The sequence below is a fragment of the Procambarus clarkii genome, chromosome 8 (genome assembly GCF_040958095.1).
Source record: "Procambarus clarkii isolate CNS0578487 chromosome 8, FALCON_Pclarkii_2.0, whole genome shotgun sequence".
Taxonomy (NCBI): Eukaryota; Metazoa; Arthropoda; class Malacostraca; order Decapoda; family Cambaridae; genus Procambarus; species Procambarus clarkii.
The window spans coordinates 17,091,414-17,111,126 of record NC_091157.1 but is presented as its reverse complement, the minus strand read 5'-3'; the positions used below and the strand labels follow the sequence as shown (position 1 = coordinate 17,111,126).

Genomic DNA, 19,713 nt, shown 5'->3' with positions numbered 1-19,713 from the left:
TTGCGCTTCTCTTTCCTCTCGTCGCAGCTGGGCTTCCAGTTGCATCTTCATTATTGCCAGTTGCAGGCTCCTCTTACTACAGCCGGACCTCCCACTGCTCCCATGTTCACTGTGAATTCTCTCCACACTGGTAGGCGCTTGGGGAGGCCCTAGTCGGGACGGTTCACCTTGCGACGGCTCTCCTCGGGACGGCTCCTCTTGAGATGGCTCCTCTCCCGTCGCTTCCTCTCGAGCTGTGAGCTGTGCCATGATCTCTATCCTTCGCTCCGCTACCTTAGTCTTCCTCAACCTGATCCCAAAGTGGTTTGCCACTTGTTGGAGCTGGGCCTTGGTACACTCCTCCAAAATTCTCTCGTCCCTTGTGTCAATAAATTTCTTTACTTTGTCCTCCTCCATCTCTATATCATTGAGCATACACGACAGCACAGACTAGTTAGTAGGCACTAATTTCACCGTTTCAGTCCCTTAGCCGGTCGAGTAACAGTACCACCGAATTCACTGGCCACACTGTATTAGTACCCTGGCAACACTTGTCTTGAAATTTGGTCCACACTGTAGCTTGATCCACGCTTCCTGGCGAAGTTCCCAGTTGTTGGCTACTGGGGTTCAAATCCTGGCGAGGTCGCCAGTTCTCTTGTCACGTGGGGGTGGGCGGTCCGAGGCTCTGCTAACACTTAACTGCTAGGGGCTCAAAGGCCCAAATACTCAGCCCCTCCGACTCCCGGGATTCACCGGAGTCTCCTTGGTCACACAAGATAAGACCAACAATGCCCACCTCCGCAGGTCTTTGCTTCCACCACAAAGGGGTGCCACTGATTCACCCTGGAAGCCCTTCAGTCAAACACGGGGAAACTGCTGTTAACAGTTCCGGCCTAGACCCGTGGGGGAGTGAAGGAAGACTCAGGCTTACCTATAACCATAACCTCCCTGAGTCTTGCCTGCCAGACAAAAAAAAAGGTTGCAGGAACTCCTTTCCCGCCTGTCTTCTCTATCTTCCTCTCAGCAAGGTCGCCAGCTGGGTTATTATATCTGCACCCCAGCAATGCAGTTCAGTGGGTGTATTATATATTGTTTGTAGCCAGAAATGTATGCTCATAGAGAAATATCATAAATGGAGGCACACTCAAACACAGTAATAAAATGTGTGGATTTACTGATGCAAATTACATGAACACACGCACACAATCACAAGTAATACATGAATATGGAATATGGATAATGAGTCTGGAGATCGTCAGCCTCTTCTTCCACGACCATCCAACACTCCTTCAACTGGGCAGGAAGACAGGAGTCGCACACTCTCACAGGAGGGCCTCTTCACCACGTCGGCACCTCTTCTTCACTGTCCTGCCATCCATACACACTGTCCTCTCTGACAGTCCTGGACACAGGCTGCCTTGCAGCCTATTCTACTATTAAAGTAATAAAGTCTTGTTGCCACATACACAAGCAAATATTGTGGCCTAACTAGCCTACTCATACAAGGGGTAATGGGAGGGAAAATGATATACCTTACATTCCTGGCTCACGACGCCTGTCCCTCGATGGTGTGAGGTTCCCATGCTTCCTTGGGTCGATCCTTGACGATCCAGGACGTTCCACAGGTTCTCAGGTGTCGTGAAGCCTTCGCGTCGTCGCCGTTCCAATCCCTGAGATTCAGCTGCCCCAATCCTGGTTCATCGATGGGCGCTGAGCTAATCACTATTTTTCCCCACACTCGCCTCTCCCACAAAGCGTTGCTCCTTGTCCTAGGCACGGTGTCGTCCTCCCAAGATTTTCAGTGGATGTGATCCCAGTCACAGCTAGGCCTGCCCGCCCACATTCCAGACCTCAACGTCCAGCCAGCGGCGCCGCCCAGCGTCGTCGCCGACTATTTTCCAAGTTTGGCACTTCTCTGCTCACTGAACTTGGTTCCTCTTTTGCTTCCCAGAAGCGCAGGGTCTCCAATAACTATGATGGGCTGCGAAGGCCAGCTCAATCCACTGAACAAGGCTTGCAGAGCCTCCAATCCTTGGGAGCAGACCGAGGCGCGTCCTGTCGCTTCCCCGGTCAGAACAACTCTGACGTTGGCGCCGCCCGGGGCACTCGGTGACGTCATGGCGGGCCCTGATTTGTCGCCCGCGACCTACGCCGGCCAATCCGCGATCGGCTTGTGTCCCTTCCAAAAGGTCATATCTGCCGTAGGGGATACTGTTTCATTTTATAACAGGGCGCCAATTTTCCTTTATTTACAACTTATAATATAACTTCCTTCCCTTAACTGGCAGCCGGTCTGGTCGCCACATATATCATTAGACTCCCTGAACCTCAGAGAACCAGTAGGGAGAGCTGATATGACTCTTTAAGCCGGCAAACGGAAGAAATAGGAGAGGGCACCGTAACAATATATATATATATATACATGTCGTACCTAGTAGCCAGAACGCAATTCTCAGCCTACTATGCACAGCCTGATTTGCCTAATAAGCCAAGTTTTCATGAATTAATTATTTTTCGACTACCTAACCTACCTAACCTAACCTAACTTTTTCGGCTACCTAACCCAATCTAACCTATAGAGATAGGTTAGGTTAGGTTAGGTAAGGTTGGTTAGGTTCGGTCATATATCTACGTTAATTTTAACTCCAATAAAATAAAATTGACCTCATACATATGGAAATGGGTAGCTTTATCATTTCATAAGAAAAAAATTAGAGAAAATATATTAATTCAGGAAAACTTGGCTTATTAGGCAAATTGGGCCTTGCATAGTAGGCTGAGAAGTGCGTTCTGGCTACTAGGTACGACATACATATATTTATATATATATATATATATATATATATATATATATATATATATATATATATATATATATATATATATATATATATATTTATGTATATATATATTTATATATATATATATATATACATATATATATATATATATATATTATTATTAAATATGACCAAAAAAGTAAGATTAATAATTCTAACACGAATTTTCTCAATCTTTCGTACATTACGCTTCACTGTTGGAGGTAAATCAAAAATCACTTCTCCAAAATTCATTTTTATTTCTAGTCTGACGCGACACGGGCGCGTTTCGTAAAACTTATTACATTTTCATAGACTTCACAAATACACAACTGATTAGAACTTACGTATCTCCGATTTTATATCTACATTTGAGTGAGGTGGGAGGGGTGATGTGGCATTAACACAAGGTGTTAATGATGATGTGGGTGATGTGGCATTAAATCAGAGGATACAACTGACGATTTACTATAAAACCAGAAAAACGGCCAGCCTACTCATGAGAAACTCTCCAACCACAAAACAGAACGCTTTAAAAGAGACTAACGTCGTCTATGCCTTCAAATGCCCTCTTGGGGACTGTAAGCTCCAAAAAACCCAGTATATAGGCAAGACAACAACATCTCTTTCTAGGCGTTTAACGATGCATAAGCAACAGGGCTCCATTAAGGAACATATAATCTCTTCCCACAACCAAACCATCGCCAGAGAAATCCTAGTAAACAACACAGAAATCATCGATAGATACAGCGATAGCAGGCGGCTTGACGTTTGCGAGGCACTACACATCAAGAAGTCAACACCAGCAATCAACAGCCAATTATTGCACAACTATATTCTACCCACCTCAAGACTCCGCTCCAATATAGAAGCATCAAGAAATATGGACCAATAGGCTTTCTACAAACACTTCTATTCAATACCCATTGTTTGTGTTCTGTCTTGTGTTGATACTTTTAATACCCTATTAATATCCCCTCTTGTTCTGTCTTGTGTTAATGCCACATCACCCCTCCCACCTCACTCAAATGTAGATATAAAATCGGAGATACGTAAGTTCTAATCAGTTGTGTATTTGTGAAGTCTTTGAAAATGTAATAAGTTTTACGAAACGCGCCCGTGTCGCGTCAGACTAGAAATAAAAATGAATTTTGGAGAAGTGATTTTTGATTTACCTCCAACAGTGAAGCGTAATGTACGAAAGATTGAGAAAATTCGTGTTAGAATTATTAATCTTACTTTTTCGGTCATATTTAATAATATATGTCTACAGGAAAGACTGCTACCAAAATATACTAATATATATATATATATATATATATATATATATATATATATATATATATATATATATATATATATATATATATATATATCTTTATATATATATTTATATATATATTTATATATATATTTATATATATATATACATATATATATATATATATATTATATATTATATATATATATTATATATATTATATATATATATATATATATATATATATATATATATATATATATATATATATATATATATATATATATATATATATATTGGTGTATACTGGCAGCAGGTTTTCTTTCAAACATGTTTCATTGAATATGACCGCATATTCTGTATTTATTATTTTCTGGTTTAGGGCTTCTATCCCTCTAACTATTTTCTTAGCATCAGGGCTTAATTGAAATAGGAGTTCTCCAAAACTCATTTTCGTACTTTTAAGGTGAAGAAAAGAAGTGATTTACTATAGAGTGTATTACACTTATTTGTATAATTTGCACGACGTTTCGAACCACCATGGTTCATTCTCAAGTGAACAGATCTTACAATACTAGTTGATTTTATACCCGCATTAGGTCAGGTGATAATACAATGAAGATGAAAACATGGGGGGATACATAAGGGATAAACATAGGGGCTGCAGAAGGCTTATTGGCCCATACGAGGCATTTCCTATCTAAACACAAAGATTAATCCAGTGTAATTGGCCTGTTATGTTGGACATTGTCTTCTGTGTTGGCATCGATATGTTCTTGTCTTGTCCTTACTCTCATGGTGGGTAGAGTAAATAGTTCCGTGATTTGGGTGTTCATGGTAGGTCGCTCTATTCTTATGTGAATTGCCTCAAGAATTTGTAATCTTCATGAATCTTGGGTTTTGTCTATTATGCAAGTATTCTTGTTCAACATTTCTCTTGTTAGAGTAATGTCATGGGCTTGTCTCATCTAGGAATCACATGAGACAAGCCCATGACATTTATCTGCAATAGAGTAAGTTTCGTGAGTTTCAGAGTCAATCTTACCTTCCTCTAAGAGATAATCCAGTAACAGGTTATGCAGTTCATTTTATGTTGGCTCCATTGGGAACATCTAGTTGATACTCATGTGCAAGAGTTTGTAATTCAGTCCTCTTGGCCCGACTTAAGTTCCCTATTTCACGTGCTGGATCTGCACGGAAAGCTTGGAGACGAAACATGGTGAAATTTGCAAATAAATGTACAACGAGTATACTGTTGTGATATGGTGAATGTCAGAAACAGGACAACGTGGCAACTAGTACCTATCCTGTGGAATCGTTAACAAATTAATGCTAATTTCAAGATGGTAAATGATTAATAAATCGAGATCGCAGGAAATCTTGTACCCGGTACTCAATGTAAGAGGATAAGGGCAAGAAAATCCTACTAAGTAAACGAAACTGAGTTTCTAAAACAAATGAAACATTTAATTGCCTCAAAAGTGAATTAGGTAGTCCAAGAATGTAGGCATACCTTGCCGAATCTCTATAGGACATAAGCAAGTTTTTCCCACTGAAATGAAATATGATACTTACAGAATTAGCGAACTTTTGTGCTCTGAAAAAAGAAAGCTAATTCCCTACCTAAGTAAATATCATCATCTCTGACCGACGTGTAGGGGTGCGAGTGTCAACTGGTGACGAGAACTGCTGCTGAGGTCCCAATTCAGCAACAAAGTTCGTGCTAGAGGAACTATGGCCCTCTTTATCCTCCTACAGTCGGATTGCAGACGATTAGGTGCTCTTGACCCAGGGACAGACCACAGTACCAGGGTATCAATATAATGATCTGCCGAAAATATGAGAAATATCCTAGGGACAAAAGATGGTAAACACGAGTAATAACACGGAGGGAGAAATGACCAATTAAGAGAATGACTGAGGCCTACAGTCACCACATAATCCAAAGTTGTCTCACACTCACCATATGCTACTCTCGGAATGCACAATACACACAGCACCATGTGAAAATAAAATTGAATATTGAAAATAGTGAAAAGCAACTGTACCAAAGCCAAGTACGCTTACCACAAATTTACGTTCTGGTACTTTTACCTGAGTGAAGCTCCTTGGACAGGCCCCCATGAAATGTGACGGTAAAGTGTTGATGTTCGGCAGTCCTCCAATGGCAGGTGTCAATGCCTTGTCACACTTACATAAAAAAAAGAGACTGCTTGCCTGTTTGTCTGTGGTAAGGTAATGGGAAGACACACAAAACACAAAATATAAACAATGAAATTTTAATTACTTTAGCAAACAAGATATGAACAAAGACAATCCCTTGGCTTACGTAAAATTCAAAACAAGTCAACAAACAAAACATGAATAATTAATAGATGTGAAAATTTACTCTAATATAAAATAATGTGCAAGACAATAATAATAATCAGGTGCTGAGAATATTGGCTAGAGATGCCACCTCCCTTAGTACACGACAGCCAGGGCTTAGTATACCAGAGAGAGATGTCAACTTCTAAGAGCACAGATATTCTGAGGAGGACGGCGTGAGCTGACCCAGACGTCGACTCAGGTAGAGGGCGTGAGTGCAGGTGCAGGTGTGCTGTCGGCGATACACCAGCCAATCAGGAGCAGGCAGGCGGAGAATGGGTAGTTTGCTCGTTGACGACGGGTGGAGAGCCGGCGTGTCGGGTGGTGCAAGGTATGCTTTGCTTCCTAGGCAAAACGTTTTGTGATACTGGTGGACGTATCTTTAATGTAGCATCTTGTACTTGTAAAATGACGTGAATGATATAGGGAAGAGCAGGCTCAATCTCTCTTGAAAGAGAGTATCGTCACAGTAGGCTGAGAGCTTTCCCTTCTCATTGGTCATGGTAAGCTGAGAGCTTTCCCTTCACATGGGTCATGATGAGCCTTACCCTAATAGTTTTTCCCTGGAACACGGCCCTGCTATCGGTTTGAAACCAGTTACTGCTGGGTAAACAGGGGCGAACAGTTAAAAAAAGAATTATCAGCCAGTCAATCTTCTCCGGCCAGGGCATGAACCCATAGCAAATCGGTGGCCCGCAAGGCGAATAGGTTCCCACTGCGCCACCAAGTTGTGATGTGGGTGTGATGGTGTTGTGGTGAGTTAGTGACTTGGTGTTGTGAGTTAGTGACTTGTTGTTGCTTGCAGATTCTATAGTGACGGTGGTAGATGTTAGGAGCATTACTAGTAGGTGATATGTCCTTAAGATTTAGAAGCTTGTTGGTGCTAGCAGACGATATTATGACGGTGGTAGGTGAAAGTTACTAGTGGGTGATGTGTTGGTGACAATAAATGTAGTTGCGGCCATGGTGAAAGTAGCAAGATTAGGTTCACCATTACTCCATATCAGGGAAATTCTCTTCCCGGATTCTCAGTCCGGCAGTATGTGGTGAGAGCCTTAATATGCTCTAATATCCTGTTCTCTTCTATCCTCAAAGGCCAAATAGGGAAGTAATATTTTTTCATGGCCTGATATATTTGCATAAACAGTCTGTGCACTCTCTCTCTCTCTCTCTCTCTCTCTCTCTCTCTCTCTCTCTCTCTCTCTCTCTCTCTCTCTCTCTCTCTCTCTCTCTCTCTCTCTCTCTCTCATCACACTTGCTGTAATATGGCAGCCGTGCTGCAAAGGCTTCACATTAACAGTAACGAGACGATCTCTCCGGGGACAAGATGGAGACTAATTCATAACGAAAGCCACAGACAAACGCAGCGAGCTAAATACCCTCCAGAGGTGATTGTGAGAGGGGGGGGGGGGGCCTCTGGCGCCCCGGGAGGCTGGGGCTGCATATTTAAACATGATTTAGTTTTTCGTCTCGATTCGTGGCAGGAAAGTGTGGGTTCTTTAATGTGTGTGTGTTCTCAGCAAGTTGTGCTTGCGGGGGTTGAGCTTTGGATCTTTGGTCCTGCCTCTCATCTGTCAATCTACTGGTAATTACCTAAGTGTAGTTACAGGATGAGAGCTACGCACGTGGTGTCCCGTCTTCCCAGTACTGGTGTACAGCTTCCTGAGCTGTGTGTGTGTGTACTCACCTATTTGCGCTTGCGGGGGTTGAGCTTTGGCTCTTTGGTCCCGCATGTGTGTGTGTGTGTGTGTGTGTGTGTGTGTGTGTGTGTGTGTGTGTGTGTGTGTGTGTGTGTGTGTACTCACCTAATTGTAGTCACCTAATTGTACTTGCGGGGGTTGAGCTCTGGCTCAACCCCCGCCTCTGGTCCCGCCTCTCAACCGTCAATCAACAGGTGTACAGGTTCGGGAGCCTATTGGGCTCTATCATATCAACACTTGAAACTGTGTATGGAGTCAACCTCGACCACATCACTTCCTAATGCATTCGATTTGTCAACCACTCTGACACTAAAAAAAATCTTTCTAATATCTCTGTGGCTCATTTGGGCACTCAGTTTCCACCTGTGTCCCTTTATGCGTATGCCCCTTGTGTTAAATAGCTTGTTTTTTTCTACCCTATCAATTCCCTTCAGAATCTTGAATGCGGTGATCATGTCCCCCATACCTCTTCTGTCATCCAACGAAGTGAGGTTTAATTCCCGTAGTCTCTCCTCGTAGCTCATACCTCTCAGCTCGGGTACTAGTCAAGAGGCAAAGCTTTGAACCTTTTCCAGTTTAGTCTTATGCTTGACTAGATATGGACTCCATGCTGGAGCCGCATACTCCAGGATTGGTCTGACATATGTGGTATATAATGTTCTGAAAGATTCCTTACACAAGTTTCTAAAGGCCGTTCTTATGTTAGCCAACCTGGCATATGCCGCTGATGTTATCCTCTTGATATGAGCTTTAGGGGACAGGTCTGGCGTGATATCAACCCCCAGGTCTTTCTCTCTGACTCCTGAAGTATTTCATCTCCCAAATGATACTTTGTATCTGGACTTCTGCTTCCTATCCCGATCTTCATTACATTACATTTGCTTGGGTTAAACTCTAACAACCATTTGTTCGACCAATCCTGTAGCTTGTCCAGGTTTTCTTGAAGCCTCAAGCTGTCCTCTGTCTTAATCCTTTTCATAATTTTGGCGTCGTCAGCAAACATTTAGAGGAATGAGTCTATACCCTCTGTCATTTACGTATATCAGAAACAGGATAGGTCCGAGTACAGAGCCCTGTGGGAATCCACTGGTGACTTCACGCCAATCTGAGGTCTCACCCCCTCACTGTAACTCTCTGCTTCCTATTGCTTAGGTACTCTCTAATCCACTGGAGCGCCCTACTAGTTACTCCTGCCTGTTTCTCCAGCTTATGCATCAGCCTTTTATGGGGTACTGTGTCAAAGGCTTTCCGACAGTCCAAACAAATGCAGTCCACACACCCTTCTCTTTCTTGCTTAATCTTTGTCACCTGATCGTAGAATTCTATTAAGCCTGTAAGGCAAGATTTTCCCTCCCTGAACCCATGTTGATGGGCTGTCACGAAGTCTCGTCTCTCCAGATGTGTTACTAGGTTTTTTCTCACAATCTTCTCCATCACCTTGCATGGTATACAATTCAAGGACACTGGCCTGTAGTTCAGTGCCTCTTGTCTGTCACCCTTTTTGTATATTGGTACTACATTAGCAGTCTTCCATATTTCTGGTAGGTCTTCCGTTTCCAGTGACCTACTATACACTATGGAGAGTGGCAAACAAAGTGCTCCTGCACACTCTTTCAATACCCATGGTGAAATTCCCTCTGGCCTAACAGCTTTTCTCACGTCCAGCTCCAATAGGTGCTTCTTGACCTCATCTCTTGTAATTTCGAACCTTTCCAAGGTCGCCTGGTTTGCTGCCACCTCTCCTAGCGCCGTGACTTCTCCTTGTTCTATTGTAAAGACCTAATGGAACCTTTTGTTGAGTTCCTCACACACCTCTTTGTCATTCTCTGTGTACCTGTCCTCACCCATCCTAAGTTTCATCATCTGTTCCTTCACTGTTGTCTTCATCCTGATGTGACTGTGTAATAGTTTTGGTTCGGTCATGGCTTTGTTAGCTATATCATTTTCATACCTTTTCTCAGCTGCTCTTTTTACACTAACATACTCGTTCCTGGTTCTCTGGTATCTCTCTACTTTCAGCTGTTCTCTTATTACGGAAGTTCCTCCATGCTTTTTTGTTCAGCTCCTTTGCTTTCATTCATTCCCTAGTAAACCATGGGTTCTTCTTTTGCTTCTCTGTTTTTTTCTGTCGGGCATGGACAAACCTGCTTACAGCCTCCTGACACTTTTTGGTGACATAGTCCATCATGTCTTGTACGGACTTGGTTCTGAGTTCTGTGCCCCGTTGTATATCCCTAAGGAATTTATTCATCTCATAGTTTCATTTTCGGTACGCCAGCCCTTTGTTTCCCAGTTCTTTTTTGGGGAGATAATTCCTAGCTCAACCAGGTACTCAAAGCACAATACACTATGATCACTCATTACCAGAGGGGCTTCCAACTTAACTTCCCTTATATCCGACTCATTTAGAGTAAATATCAGATCAAGCAAGGCTGGTTCGTCCTCTCCTCTCATTCTTGTCGGTCACTTGACGTGTTGACTGAGATAGTTTCTTGATGCCACGTCCAACAGCTTTGCTCTCCATGTGTCTGGTCCTCCATATTGCGGAAATTGGGGAGGGGGAGGGGAAAAGGGGAGGGGGGAAAAGAGGAGGGCTAAGTGTTTATTTTTCAGTGTCAGAGTAGTTAACGGATGGAATGCATTAGGCAGTGATGTGGTGGAGGCTGACTCCATACACAGTTTCAAATGTAGATTTGATAGAGCCCTTACTCTTCTGTCTTTCAGTGTCGTAAGGTGCATTTCCCGCAGCCTTTCCTCGTAACTCATGCCTCCTAGTTCTGGAACTAGTCTAGTGGCATACCTTTGGACTTTTTCTAGCTTCGTCTTGTGCTTGACAAGATATGGGCTCCATGCTGGGGCCGCATACAACAGGATTGGTTTCACATATCTGGTATACAAGATTCTGAATGATTCCTTACACAGGTTCCTGAATGCTGTTCTTATGTGTTATGATCTCAGCCTACAGGAGAAACGAGTCTCCCTTCTTGAGAGTTATTCAGCAAGCCTGACCTAACTAGAAGGTCTAGCAAATATTGAGGTGATAACCCATATGAAAAATGGTTGGTTGGATATGTGTAACAGTTTGAGATTATGGGCAATGCAGAAGAAAATAGATAAATGACTGGCTAGGAGATGTGGACATTTTGCTGGAGGCTTGAGGCTCGCTTCCGGAGGACCTTGACCTCACTTGAGTGCCAGACATCGCAGGGGGAAGCCGCGCTCCGTTTGAGCTCCCGCCAGAAGGGAACCCCTAGTGATATATCTCGCAGAGAAGAGAAGTGTGCGGACGTACCAGCTGTGGAATCGAGCTGGGAACGTTGTGGTCTCAAGTCCTGGTCGACGAGCAGATATTAAATCGCCCAGAAGCATTATTGTGGGCTGTGTGGAGCGCCCTGACCAGACGCCGTCAGAGGGAAAGCGCCCTCGACCAATTAATCTGTGGTAAGCACGATAAACGCCAGTTCATAGTGATCACTTGTAGTTGGTCGTGTGCCCAGCGACAGTAGCAATGTTTATTTATAGGTTAGACATGTTTTAATAAGGCAGAAAGCCTGAAATAAGAGAGTGGAGAGGGAGGAACACGGAGCGACGTCCGCCCCCTCTGAGCGCTGGCGGAAGACTGAGGGAGCCTGGCTCTTGACGGAGGAAGACCCTCCCAGTGAGTGAGGACGCCGCCAGGCGAGGTGGAGTATGGACCCGCCCAAAACGGGGGAGTCCACTCTCACTGTATGTAGAGAACAGATAGAGGTTTGAGGCAAGCATATTGTGTGGTTATTTTTGTTTATGTGTTAAAGGGGAACATTTTATTGGAGTGTCGATGGGTTGCAGGTTTGTTCTTTGGGGAAGAAGTTGCTGAGAACTTCGAAGCCAGCAGAGGAAGTAGCTGATGAGACTCCAAGGTAGTGAAGCAGAGGACCTCGAGCTGTGAGGAGAAGCAGCAGTGAAGAGGAGTGTCACGTGCTTCTGTAGAGGTGGTGTAGCAGCCAAGAGAGCTGTGGAAGAACCTAACAGAAGGGTGAAGCACCGTAGTTGCTCAAGGAAACTTCATGATAGCAGCCTGGAGGAGCTGCAGAGGATCCTGGTAGTGAAGCCCGGCAGAACCTAAGGATATTAGGGTTGTGAACTTCCAGAGGTGGAAGGGGAAGTTCTGGTGGATTACTTATAGGGAGTTGATAGTGTTTGGTTGTCAGTAGCGTGCAAGACGCAGTGAGAGGTGAGTGACTGTTGGCATCCTTATGTCAAGGAGTTTCTTATATTGAAGTATCAATGAACATTTATACTGGTATATGTTATTGCATTCAAATGCTGGTTTTCTATATATATATGTTATCTTGCTGATGGTGCAACAGTGTGTGGGCTTGACCAACTTGAGGAGGTTAATAGTACCAGGTGGTGAACCAGGAGTAGGGATACCACTTGATAAGCTGATAATAGAGTTCTGATGGTATTGGAGTGCAACCTGATTTGGATATTATAGAGTATAGGATTCATTATTATTATATGTGTGTATGTATCGTGTATGTGCTTTGTTCAGTAAATGTGTCACAATTTGCTGGTGTTTGCCCTTGTCCTAGTGAGGCTTCCCAGGAGGTAGTAAAGAAGGAGAGAGAGAGAGGAAGAACCATGAACCACTGCTGTGGACAGGGTAGGAGGTAATACTGGTAAGTCATAGGGGGATTGAGGAGATCATATCTCATAAGGAGAGAGTGGGGAGTCACAGCGGCTCGAGTGGGTGTGTGCACGTGACAACGAGGCTAAGTGTTGGAGCTGCATCCCCTGAACGTGTGACGTTGAGCCCCTCTCCAAGAGCCAGAAGCGCCAAGGGTGATCTCCTAGTATAAGCACTCTGCCGAGTTGTGGGTTGGGTTGTACATAGAGAAGGATCAACGACGACAACACCAACCAACCCACAATTTATATAATATATGTTAGTCATCCTCGCATATGCCGCAGACGTCATTCTCTTTATGTGGGCTTCAGGAGACAGGTTTGGTGTGATATCAACTCCTAGATCTTTTTCTCTGTCCGTTTCATTAAGTACTTCATCTCCTATTCTGTATCCTGTGTCTGGCCTCCTGTTTCCACTGCCTAGTTTCATTACTTTGCATTTACTCGGATTGAACTTCAACAGCTATTTGTTGGACCATTCACTCAGTCTGTCTAGGTCATCTTGTAGCCTCCTATCATCCTCAGTTTCAATCCTCCTCATAATTTTTGCATCATCGGCAAACATTGAGAGAAACGATTCTATACCCTCTGGGAGATCATTTACATATATCAGAAACAGTATAGGTCCATGGACTGACCTCTGCGGGACTCCACTCGTAACGTTTCGCCAGTCTGAGACCTCACCCCTCACACTGACTCGTTGTCTCCTGTTGCTTAGGTACTCCTTTATCCAATGGAGTACCTTTCCTTTCACTCCAGCCTGCATCTCCAGGTTTTTCACTAACCTCTTGTGTGGCACTGTATCAAAGGCTTTCTGACAATCCAAAAATATGCAGTCTGCCCACCCTTCTCTTTCTTGCCTTATTTTTGTTGCCTGGTCGTAGAGTTCAAGTAACCCTGTGAGGCAGGACCTGCCATCCCTGAACCCATGTTGATGCTGTGTTGCAATGTTCTTTCGCTCCAGATGCTCCACTAGCTTTCTTCGCACAATCTTCTCCATCAGCTTGCATGGTATGTGTGTGTGTGTGTGTGTGTGTGTGTGTGTGTGTGTGTGTGTGTGTGTGTGTGTGTGTGTGTGTGTGCACTCACCTATTTGTACTCACCTCTTTGTGCTCGCAGGATCGAGCATTGATTCTTGGATCCCGCCTTTATAGCTATCGGTTGTTTACAGCAATGACTCCTGTCCCATTTTCCTATCATACCTAATTTTAAAAGTATGAATAGAATTTGCTTCCACAACCTGTTTCCCAAGTGCATTCCATGTTTCCACTACTCTCACGCTAAAAGAAAACTTCCTAACATCTCTGTGACTCATCTGAGTTTCCAGTTTTCACCCATGTCCCCTCGTTCTGTTATTATTACGAGTGAACATTTCATCTATTTCCACTTTGTCATTTCCCCTAAGTATTTTATATGTTCCTTTCATATCTCCTCTCTCCCTTATTTTCTCTAGTGTCGTAAGGTTCAGTTCCCTCAGACGCTCTTCATATCTCATCCCTCGTAACTCTGGGACAAGCCTCGTCGCAAACCTCTGAACCTTCTCCAGTTTCCTTATGTGTTTCTTCAGGTGGGGGCTCCATGATGGCGTGGCATACTCTAAGACTGGTCTCACGTAGGCAGTGTAAAACACCCTAAAAGCCTCCTCACTTAGGTTTCTGAATGAAGTTCTAATTCTCGCCAGTGTAGAGTACGCTGCTGTCGTTATCCTATTTATATGTGCCTCAGGAGTTAGATTAGGTGTCACATCCACTCCCAGGTCTCTTTCTCCAATCGTTACAGGTAGGCAGTTCCCCTTGGTTGTGTACTGTTCCTTTGGTCGTCTATCACCTGATCCCGTTTCCATCAATTTACATTTACTGGTGTTGAACTCCAGTAGCCATTTCCCTGACCATCTCTGCAACCTGTTTAAGTCCTCTTGGAGGACCCTACAATCTTCATCTGTCACAAATCTTCTCATTAATTTTGCGTCATCCGCAAACATTGGCATGTATGATTCCACTCCTGTAAACATATCATTTACGTAAATTAGAAAGAGGATTTGGCCAAGCACCGATCTTTGAGGGACCCCACTCGTTACTGTTCGCCAGTCCGACTTCTCGCCCCTTACCTATACCCTCTGGCTCCTTCCTGTTTGGTAGTTCCTCACCCAAGCAAGGGCCTTTCCGCTCGCTCGCGCGTGTGTGTGTGTGTAGATACTCAACTGGATGTGCTTGCAGGCACGAGTTTAGTCTCGTAGCCCTGCATTCTGAGTGTTTAATATATATATATATATATATATATATATATATATATATATATATATATATATATATATATATATATATATATATATATATATATAATCTCTGAAAGACGTAACAATAAGAAAAGCCGACAAGACAGAAGCATATGTATTGATTCCTACCCAAGAATACATGAACAAAATTAGCGACATCCTTAGTAATGACACCAAATTTCAACGAATCACGAGGAACCCTGTGGAAGACCTTAAACGCAAAGTAAACAAAACAATTACTGCAATCAACGCAAAGAAAGGTAGTGTGCATTTTACTAAACTCCAAGGCGACTATGGCTTGGGATTTGCCTATGGCAATGTTAAGACACACAAACCAGGTAACCCACTACGCCCAATAATCAGCCAAATACCAACTCCAACCTATCACCTGGCAAAAAGACTTAACGAACTCCTAACTCCATACACTTCAAGCAACTATAGTCTACAATCATCAGCAGATTTCCTAGAATTAATCAAAACAACTCAGCCCGAAGGAATCATTGCTTCCCTGGACGTCGAATCCCTATTTACCAACGTCCCAGTCGACACAACCATAGGAATGATACTGGAGAGAGTATACAGAGACGAGAGCACCCCCAAATTAGACATACCTGAGCCACACTTGAAGAGTCTTCTCGAAGCATGTACAAAAGAAGCTCCTTTCATCAGTCCACAAGGAGACATGTATCTACAAATAGAGGAAGTAGCAATGGGCTCCCTCATAGGAGTTTTTTTTTGCTAATTTTTATATGGGAACCATCGAAGACAGAGTCTTCAGTAGCAGACAAAAACCAACTGTATATTGTCGTTATGTAGATGACATATTCGTCACAGTAAAAGACTCAGATGAACTAATTGATCTAAAAAGACATCTAGAGAGAGAGTCAGTACTCCGATTTACACATGAAAATAGTGAAAATAACAGACTGCCATTCATGGATGTAATAATAACAAAAACAGGAACCTCTTTAAGCACCAACGTATATACTAACCCACCAACATAGGATTATGCCTGAACGGTAGAAGTGAGTGCCCCCAAAGATATAAAGCCAGTATTCTCAATGCTTATATTCGTCGAGCACTTACCCACTGCTCCGAATGGAGCAACGTGAGTAGAGAGTTTGAAAGAGTAACTCAGGTATTGGTGAACAACGGATATAGCAACGCGGAAATAAACGCTGCTATAAGAAGACACTTGGACCGATGGTATAATCCAGAACCTAGAACAGACACCACAATACCTCCAATAAAATTATATTACAAATCAACCATGCACAGTGAACATATAAAAGAGGAAAGAGTAATGAAAGAAATAATCCATAAAGGAGCAAAAAGCATTACTCCTAACCAAAACAAAGACCTGATCATATTCTACAAAACCAAGAAGACTTCCGAACTCCTTATCAAAAACAGCCCGAAGCCGACGGAGAACCCTCTACAGCAGTCAAGCGTTGTATACATGTACACTTGCCCCAACGAAGGATGTAACCTTCAATCTAAGTACATAGGTATGACGTCGACCAAGCTGACAAGGCGTTTGACATGTCATCTTCAATCCGTTGCCCCTAGGAATCAAATGAGACAAGCCCATGACATCACCCTAACAAGAGAAATGTTGAACAAAAATACCTGTATAATAGACAAAACCCAAGATGCAAGAAGATTGCAAATTCTTGAAGCAATTCACATAAGAATAGAACAACCTACCATGAACACTGTTACGGCCCTCTCGGGTCGCAAACGGGTTCTTTCTCTGATGTTAGAGGTAGGGTATCCGGCCCAAGCTAGTAGTGGCTTTCAAGGGATGTGATCCGTAACGCAAGTAAATTAAAGGGGAAGGGAAATAAAGGCAAAAACTTAATAATATAATTATTACCATCACCATAAATAAAATATAAAAGGTTACACAGGGGGGGGGGGTTAAACACTATTATATACAATGTAGTCTTTCCTCTGAAGACTCTGGACGTTTACGGTGCTCAACGAGGCTAAGCTCTTGGTCCTCTTGTGGCCTCACGACGAATCCTTCGATTCTCTTGAGTCTACCCTGGCCACAGGCCAGCCAAATCACAGTTCCACTGGGGCACTGTCGTGGAGGCCATCAACCACAAGTCCAGCCGGTAGCTGGCAGGTTCCAATCAGCATCGCTGGTTAGGCCACTCCACGATCGATACTAAGGTCGCGAGCCCTAGTCAGGAGCCTCGTGTGATCCCACAGGTCACTCTCCTTTCCACAACACCCCAGTGGTTAAGCGTCTCCACCAGTCAGTCCCGGGTATGACAATCCCTCAACTGCCACTTCACAGGCAGGCTAACACCACAGTGTTCATCCGGGGGGGGGGGGGCGACTCACAGCTGCTGCAGCAAATACTTGGAGACGTGACGGCTGCCTTGGGTAGACTGATCCAACATTCATTACAGCAGTCCCAGGTCGACTCTGTAATCAGACACGTCATCAGTACTAGGGACACTCTAGGGCACGTCACTTACCTGCTCAGACCCAAACGCCCACCTATCCACTCCATAGGTGGCGTTGCTGTCTAAGCGCCACCTCACCAGAGGTCAGCAGCGGCTGTGATAGGAGCTGATCAGGACGGGAAACTAGCTCTTGTGGCCAGTATATCTCGTCCTCACTAGGTGGCGGCGTCCATTTGGAGGGGGTTTCGGGAGCTGACCCACAGATGACGTGGTCGTCACTGCTCCGGGCTCGGACGCTGGACTCGGGTCCTTAACAAACACCCAAATCACGGAACTATTTACTCTACCCACCATGAGAGTAAGGACAAGACCAGAACATAACGATGCCAACACAGAAGACACTGTTCAACATAACAGGCCAATTACACCTGATTAATCTTTGTATGTAAATAGGAGCTGCCTCGTATGGGCCAATAGGCCTTCTGCAGTTACCTTTATTCTTATGTGCTTCATCCCACATCATTTGTCCCTTATGTATCCCCCATGCTTTTACCTATATTGTCGTATCACCTGACCCAGTGCGGGTATAAATCAACCAGTTCTAAAAATTATTTTCACTTGAGAATGAACCATGGAGTTTCGAAACGTTGTGCAAATTGTATAAATAAGTGTAATTCATTCTATAGTAATTCACTTTTTTTTCTCCTTGAAATTACGGAAATGAGTTTTGGAGAACTCCTATTTCAACTAAGCCCTGATGCTAAGAAAATAGTTAGAGGGATAGAAGGCCTAAATCAGAAGATAGTAAATACAGAATATGCGGTAATATTCAATGAGACATATATATATATATATATATATAAATAACCATAACCATCTTTGTAACCTATATGTAACTCCTTTTTTGTAACAAAGTTCAAATAAAGCAAATATATATGTGTACATACAAAAGAATGGGAGTGGTAGAAGATAATATTAGTGTTCAGTGAGAAACCACAAGGTCTCCTCTGAATACTTTTTATTTTCTTCTCCGAGGCTATGGGTCCCCACATTGGCACCAGAGGTGGTACCCTCACAAACTTATATATATATATATATATATATATATATATATATATGCGAACAAGCCTGAATGGTCCCCAGGACTATATGCGAATGAAAACTCACACCCCAGAAGTGACTCGAACCCATACTCCCAGAAGCAACGCAACTGGTAACTACAGGGCGCCTTAATCCGCTTGACCATCACGGCCGTCAAAAGGAAGTGATAGCCGAGGCTATTTGAGCCACTTCCCCGACGGCAACTCGGATGGTAATCTTGGGCATAGCATTTCACCAAATCACCTCATTCTTTGGGGCACACGTGAGGAACACAAATGCGAACAAGCCTGAATGGTCCCCAGGACTATATGCGAATGAAAACTCACACCCCAGAAGTGACTCGAACCCATACTCCCAGAAGCAACGCAACTGGTAACTACAGGGCGCCTTAATCCGCTTGACCATCACGGCCGTCAAAAGGAAGTGATAGCCGAGGCTATTTGAGCCACTTCCCCGACGGCAACTCGGATGGTAATCTTGGGCATAGCATTTCACCAAATCACCTCATTCTTTGGGGCACACGTGAGGAACACAAATGCGAACAAGCCTGAATGGTCCCCAGGACTATATGCGAATGAAAACTCACACCCCAGAAGTGACTCGAACCCATACTCCCAGAAGCAACGCAACTGGTAACTACAGGGCGCCTTAATCCGCTTGACCATCACGGCCGTCAAAAGGAAGTGATAGCCGAGGCTATTTGAGCCACTTCCCCGACGGCAACTCGGATGGTAATCTTGGGCATAGCATTTCACCAAATCACCTCATTCTTTGGGGCACACGTGAGGAACACAAATGCGAACAAGCCTGAATGGTCCCCAGGACTATATGCGAATGAAAACTCACACCCCAGAAGTGACTCGAACCCATACTCCCAGAAGCAACGCAACTGGTAACTACAGGGCGCCTTAATCCGCTTGACCATCACGGCCGTCCAAAGGAAGTGATAGCCGAGGCTATTTGAGCCACTTCCCCGACGGCAACTCGGATGGTAATCTTGGGCATAGCATTTCACCAAATCACCTCATTCTTTGGGGCACACGTGAGGAACACAAATGCGAACAAGCCTGAATGGTCCCCAGGACTATATGCGAATGAAAACTCACACCCCAGAAGTGACTCGAAC

General features: G+C 43.9%; 1 long non-coding RNA gene across 1 annotated transcript; it reads left to right on the top strand.

The window, feature by feature from the left end:
- The first annotated feature begins 11,107 nt into the window (after positions 1 to 11,107).
- Positions 11,108 to 12,677, top strand: LOC138361742 (uncharacterized). The gene is made up of 2 exons (XR_011227156.1): positions 11,108 to 11,567; positions 11,955 to 12,677. It is a non-coding gene; the product is annotated as an uncharacterized lncRNA (long non-coding RNA).
- The last annotated feature ends 7,036 nt before the right edge of the window (positions 12,678 to 19,713 follow it).